The sequence below is a fragment of the Scleropages formosus genome, chromosome 11, assembly GCF_900964775.1.
Source record: "Scleropages formosus chromosome 11, fSclFor1.1, whole genome shotgun sequence".
Classification (NCBI taxonomy): Eukaryota; Metazoa; Chordata; class Actinopteri; order Osteoglossiformes; family Osteoglossidae; genus Scleropages; species Scleropages formosus.
In genome coordinates this window covers 26,056,523-26,064,177 of record NC_041816.1, presented here as the reverse complement: position 1 = coordinate 26,064,177, position 7,655 = coordinate 26,056,523, and positions in this window count along the sequence as shown.

Sequence of the window (7,655 nt, the reverse complement as noted above, 5' to 3'; positions counted from 1 at the left end):
GACTGAAGATGACAGCAAACGTAACCTTCCAGGGATGGGCACAATGAAACATCTCACCTGGAATACAACAAATAATTCATTTCACATAATGATTACAGATTTACATCTTTCACTAATTAAAAAATAAAATAGCCAATTTAATGAGCACAGAACCTGAAAGTCCTAATGTTTAATTTAACCGGAAGAAACAAATAAATAAGTATCTCAATTTCTGCCTTTACGAAACTATCATCAGTGTGGAAACATTTTCATACAGATGGATCAAGACGCAAATCAGGACGATACAAAAACATATGACATTTCTAACCTGTTCATTATTCACAGTGATTTAAACATGTGTTGCACGACGTGTCTCCATTGAGCTGTTTATACTAAATATGTGTAACTCACCAGGGATGTTAGTTATTGTCTCTTTCATTTCATTTATCTGCTGTTGGACAATTTGACAGGTGAACCTGTTGGTCTCTGTCTCCTGTACAATAACTCGTCGTCTCATGATGAAGAGGCCCATACTGTCTGTGTGCGTCTCTGTGTGTCCAGCAGGGAGACTGTGTCCTTCACTGTCCATCCAGACCACTTGAGGCTGAGGGTACCAGCCTTTAGATTCACACACCAGACTGATCCCTCCTTCTTTATATCCCTCAATGGAGATCACTGGTTGGGTTCCTATAGCTACAGAAGTAAGAAGAGAGTTTCATAAGAAATGATTCAGATGTTGTATACAGTGCACTTCTTATGATGATAATATCTTGTGCATTTTATGAAAATAGTCTCAGCAAGAGAAAGATTACACAAAAGTTTCATGTGTCGGAATTTTTTACGCCGGGACATATTCCAACCAAATTTGATCCATTTACAGTTTATATTTAAGATGAATATGGTTTCCTTCATCTTAATGCCATAAAGCTTTGTGACATAAATTTAGTGATCGGAAACTGACTTTTCCATGTTTTATTTGAATTTTGGGCAACTGCGGTGTTACTGGTCAGATCCAGCCAGCCATAATGAATGGGTGACAGTGCAATGAAAAGCAAAGGGTACTGAATACCAAATTTAGCAGTTAATGTGTACCCATGTGGTATAATTTCAGGTAAACATGCTCTAACAGACAAAAAATTCCAGAGAAAACTGAAGAACTTGAGATAATGACTAGTTATGAACTTGGTTCAAAGGTGTAACTCAAATTAAGGTGACAATTAGTGAGAAACTACCTGTAGAACAGCAAAAGAGTTAAAGGGGCCTTCATATTACTATTCTTGTCAAAGGTGTAACAAAACATCTTTTAAAAGGTCTTCAACAGTACCAACATATATAATGTACAGTTTCAGGCGTAATAAATGTAGAAAAACACTTTAGCCGTTTTACATTCACTGTGTCACTTACTATGATTTTTACACCTGTGTCTCTCGAACCAGTTCACAGTAATGATTGTGGCCTTTGTCCCCAAATTGACTGGATGTCCCTGGTTTATGTATGTGCAGTATAACCTTTCAGTGGGACAGGAAACTGAAGTATTGGAAAACAGGGCAGTAATGTGTAACAGTTGTGATCCGCCTCTTTTGTTTCTGTAATGTGCTGCAGAATAATGGATAATAAGACGAGGTACGAACAAAACCTCTTTCTTGATTATGCAAACATCTTTTAATAATATTGAATGCAAAGCAAGACCCATAATGTCTGAGGACAGCAAAAAAAAAAGGATTTCTGGAAAAATTGCATCATATGCGCCATAATTATTTGACGTTTCTTTTTTTTTTTTTTTTGAAATTAATACAGCATGATAATAAAGCTAAAAGCTAAAAATAATAAGACAAGGCAGTGAAAAATATCAAGCAATGATATCACACTTGTGTCATAATGACATGATTTTCATAGCTAACAAAATTATCCTATTTGCAGTCCTTTGCATTGTTGTTAGGTGTCTCATTATTATATTTCTCATAGTGAACAGGCAGATACTCGTTTCTAATTTTGGCACAGGCCACAATGACATATCCGTAGCGCCTCTTGACATCAGTAACTTTACAGCGTCTTTGAGTGTTACTGCCACTGCTTTTCACATCAAACACAGTGCATTCGTTTTTACTGATGCAGTAGTTTCCTTTGGTCTTGAGTATCTTGCCTTGTCCTTTGCAAATGGATTGTGCAAACATTGCATCTTCCATGAAAGACTGAATGAGACATCTTCCACAAAGGCGTTGTCCAATAAGGTAATTCTTCCATTCTTCCTTACTGTTTCTGTCAAATTGTTTCTGTAAGATATGCCTGTGAAGAAATTGAGTGTATGCATCTCCGCTTTCTGTGTTCGGCTCACACGGCTTCTTATAATGAACTTCTCCACGAGCCGCTAGTAGTGCAACACACAAAAGTGGAAGGAAAACGAGCTTCATCCTCCGTGTGCAGTCTGTTTGCAGAAGGAAATGGCAGAAACTGAAATTTTCATGCAAGACAGATAAAGGGGCCGCAATAAACTCAAAGTAAGACAACTAGCTGGAAGGTTTCATGTAGTTGAAGCTTTTCTTCAAAGCCACAAATTGATAGGAGGGTATCAGGATTTGTCTATCCTGTGTTTTTATGCACCTACTCGAACGATGAACTTCAGTACAGCAAGTGGTAGGTAACAAACTAGGTTTACCTGAGTCACATCTCTGCAGCTATGTCTCTTTCTCTTAATGTAATGCATAAATTGTACTTTTCCTGACTTGTACTTCGCTTTGGACAAAGCGTCTGCTAGATGAATAAATGTAAATGTTGAGATGCCTACAACGGTTTACTCATTTAAACAGCTTGGTAGTTTTACTGGAGCAATTCAGGGTAAGTACCTTGTTTAAGGGTACCGCCACTGAAAGTGCCATTTGAACCTCCAACCTTGCAGTCAAAACACAGCAGTTCTGACCACTACACTTCCAGGTTCATTGCAAAGAGCTCAGTGTGTTTTTTTTTATATATACACACACACACATTTTCAGAACCGCTTGTCCCGTACGGGGTCACGGAGCCTACCCGGCAGCACAGGGCGTAAGGCCGGAGGGGGAAGGGGACACACCCAGGACAGGACGCCAGTCCGTCACAAGGCACCCCAAGCGGGACTCGAACCCCAGACCCACTGGAGAGCAGGACTGCGGTCCAACCCATTGCGCCACCACACCCCCCTTTTTTTTATATATATATATATATACACACACACACACACACACACACACACACACACACACACACACACACACACACACACACACACACACACACACACACACACACACACACACACACACACACACACACACACACACACTTTCAGAACCGTATGTCCCATTCGGGGTCGCGGGGAACCGGAGCCTACCTGGTAACACAGGGCGTAAGGCTGGAGGGGGAGGGGACACACCCAGGATGGGATGCCAATCTGTTGCAAGGCACCCCAAGCGGGACTCGAACCCAAGACCCACCCGAGAGCAGGACTGCGGTCCAACCCACTGCGCCACCACACCCCCTTGTGTTATACAAAAAAACAATAATATGGGGTATATAGTTCAGAGAAAGGATAATAGAGTGGCTGGTAGTGTTGTAGTTAGAACTAGTACTTTTGGATCCAAAGGTTGCAGGTTCAGTCCCCACCTCCGGTGTTAGCACCTTTAAAAAAGGTACTTACCCTAAATTGCTCCAGTAAAATTACCCAGCTGTATAAATGGATGACTAATTGTAACCTTAACTATGTAAATTGCTTTGGAGAAAAGCATCAAATAAATGTAGAAGTGTAAACATACAAGTCAGAGGAATGATACAAACAGCGCGTGCGGTATAAATGTAGAATTCTTACCGGGGTACAGTGGATGTATATAAGAATAAGGCTGAGTGCTGGATTCACTTGCTCCACGAAACTGCAACCTGAGCAACTTTTTTACAAGTGTGTAAGAAAAGCAGAACAAGGCTGTTTTTATATCCACTGATAGAAAGGTGACCACAAACTACGTGTGCCTCGGGGGGGCGGCGATCCAGCAAAGCCGTTCTGAGAAGCATTACCTTATTTGAGCATGTTTATGTATTTCAAATCAAATCACAGATAATCAGATGTTAAGTGTCAATTCCTGGCATTTAAAGATCTGTGTGAATTGCACTATTTTTAACATCTGTTTAATGGGTAAAATTTACTTTGTTACACAGCAGAAATTAGTAAATTGGTTGGTTTTGCTCCCTGGAACCCTTTCTGGGCAATATACAGTATACCTTCAACACCTTATTTTTAAAATTTGCATGACCCCATTGTACCCTCGTCCTTAATGAGCCTAACATCTAGATGGGGTGTGAACAGATGGTTTGGTTCTGTGTTATGTGATATGGAGCCAGTTATGGTGGGAAATTAAAGTTGTGTTTGCAGTTCAGGCTGTTGCTGCTTATTAAATGGCAACTTATGGTGTATGAGTTTTCTGTCAGGGGGGTACAGAAGCTGGAGCAAAGTATTAGTGCCGCACTATTTAAGTCACTTACGTCATATGATAAGGCCATATTGGAGCGAGTTTTGTGGAAGAGTCCTTAGAAGGATTTTTGTTACATGTATGTTTGTTTCTGCCTGGTTTTAACATACAGACTAAACAAGGTGGCTCAGCTAAACATGATGTTTTCTCCGCTACCTTAAAAGGCATAAGGAATACAGTTTATAGAGTAGTTGATGTTTTCGTTGTTTCTGGATGTATTCTTTTTTCTTTCTTTTCTTTTGGTGGGGATGGGGGGGGGGTTGTCATTGAAAAATATATTACCTTTCTGTTTGAATGGGACAGTTTATATGTTTTAAACCACTCTATATTTACTACCTCTATAGTTATTACAGTGGTTTCAAAGAAAAAAGTTAATATTGACAGTAGAAATAGTACATTTGTTAACATGACCTTTACCGTTGTCTGAAACATCAATGCCAGAGCTTTACCAGTAAACTTGTGTGTGGAACTGCTCCTGTTTGCTGGTTGTGGCCTCACTGCAGATCCAGCTCTTTATATGGAGTAGATTAGGAAGCCACTGAAGATGGTGCTCTCGTGCTTCATGTCCCAGATGTGGGATGTAATAGCCTACAGTCCACCTACAACTGTTGGAACTTGTTTTAATGTTCTCTTTAGATGGCTTCTCATGAACTATAAGCATAATCCAAAAACAAGACATTATTTGATGCTTAATGTGATTATAAACCCCACATTATTGGTTTCTCCTTGTTCCACTCTTATACCAGTGTGTTTTGCAGCTCTGCCAGTGCACGGCACCATTAATAGCAATGACTGAAATTGTTTCTCAGGTATCTATGGCAAGAGTTCCTTGACCAAACCCTTTATGGTTGAATTTTTGCTGGTCACTTGCGCCAAAGGTGCCTTTTGAGGCCAACATGCTTTTAGAGTAACATCTTCACTGTCAGGCCTACAGACCACTATAGGAAGTCCATTCTTTCGGCTCAAAGACAGGTATAGGAATTTATATAAAGACCGACAAACCTAGTGGCACAGTTCACTGACAATCATCTCTTGGAACTTCATGCTCACAGGCCTCCAGATAGCTGTTGGAAAACATGGTCATTGCGATACCCTTGTTGATAAAAGCACAGGGTTTAAAGAAAATTACAATGTTTATTATTTTACTTGTAATCGTTACACTGCTGCTCAAATAGGTCCATGTACAGCACCATGGTGTGGACATCTTTCACAAACCCTGCAAGTCTGAGAAGAAAGAAATAGAGAAGAACCCATGGGAAATTGACAGACTTCTCCTGTTCTAGCAGAAGTGTCACTGCTAACATAACAAACCACTCATTTCACAACTAGAGCCTCAGTTCTCAGGAACTAAACATTTTCAACAAAATCGATCAACTGAATGTCCATTGCCAACATGTGAAAAATGTACCATATTCACAACGGTGACAAACACTCAGTGGTCAGCTGTCATGTGAGGGCTATTACTTTTGAACTGAAAGGTCACAGGTTCAGTTCCCACCTCTGACTGTAGTACCCTTGAGTGAGATACCCTAAATTACTCCAGTAAAATCACCAAGCTGGGTTAGTGGTTATTAATACCTCAAAATGGTAAGTTTTTCTGAAGAAAACCATCAGCTAAACATACATAATAATGCTTACATTTATCTGATGCTTTTCTCCAAAGTAACCTACAGTGTTGAAACTCCTACAATTGTTTATCCATTTGGGGGGTGCAGTGGGTTGGACTGGGTCCTGCTCTCTAGTGGGTCTGAGGTTCGAGTCCTGCTTGGGGTGCTTTGCGGCGCACTGGCGTCCCGTCCTGGGTGTGTCCCCTCCCCCTGCGGCCTTACACCCTGTGTTGCAGGGTAGGTTCCGGTTCCCCGCGACCCCATATGGGACAAGCGGTTCCGAAAGTGTGTGTATGTGTATACACCCATTTTTAGAGTAGAGCAATTTAGGGTAAGTAGCTTGCTCAAGGGTACTACAGATAGAGGTGGGATTGTGGGTGAGAACCTGTAATATTTGGTCCATTACATTACCAGCTGCCCAATGTATTATAATACAGCATCTATTAATAGTAGTATAGTATTTGTCATGTGTGCCATGAGGAGTGGGAAATGAAGAAAGTAACCACCAGAGATCTGGGTCCAGATCACCTGGCAGAATGTGGCGCAGATGTTCCCAATGATTCAGATGGAGAGGACACTGTAAAATCGAAACAATAAGTTTGCCATGTTGTGGATCCTTGGTAGGCTATTTAGTGCAGTTGCCTGCGATTCTCCTATGGTCCCTGTTCTTGGTTTAATTGCTTGTTTCAAAAGCTTTTGTCACAGTGTTTCTGTTCCAGTTCTGAGTTTCTGTCCAATCTCTGCTTGACCACTTTCACTCTGTCCTAGTCCTGTGTCTCAGCTTTGTTTAAGCCTTGTTTCAGCCTCAGGCCTCATCTGAGAAGTGGAGTTATTTAAAGGAAAACGTGGTCATTGATATACCCTTGTTGATAAAAGCATGGGATTTGAATGAAATTACTTGTCTTTATTATTTTGTCATAATCATTGTAATGCTCAAACAGGTCTGATGTACTTGCACTGCTCCAGTCGTGGTTCTTGTTTAACGTGCTCTGTATTGCACTTGCTCTGTTTATCCTCTCACACTTACACCTCGGCTTCTAATTTACTCTGTACGCTCATATTTTTACTCTGCATTTCAGTTTTACACCTCTATGTCCATATAGGGGTGTTACAGTAATACATGTCTGTGTCTCCTCTGGATGTGACTGTAAAATACTAATATGCACAACAAAAGTAAAAAATAACCAATAAAACATTTCTCCTAAAATTATTAAAAGACCTTTCAGAGTAGAACACCATTTTCTAGTAAGGAGTTCAGACTTAGGGGGTGTAGTGTTGTGTGACACCCATAAATATCTTTGGTGGCTGGGTGGTACTCTAAGGGGGGAAGGGTGTTAAAGTTTTTGTCATATTCTGGTTCTGGGTTTCAACGCCGCCCATCCTCTCTGTCAGTTTCTTCTTTCTTTTCCTCCTTCTCTTCTTCACTTTTTTCTGCTTCTGTCTTTTCTACCTCACTGAGTCTGTCTGACAGTTGGACGGACTGTACTTCCCGGGTAACTACTGAAAAGCAAAACAAGTTTCCAGTAAAAATTATCGATTTGGAAGTTAAAGTAAGTGTACTACGAAGGATTTTATT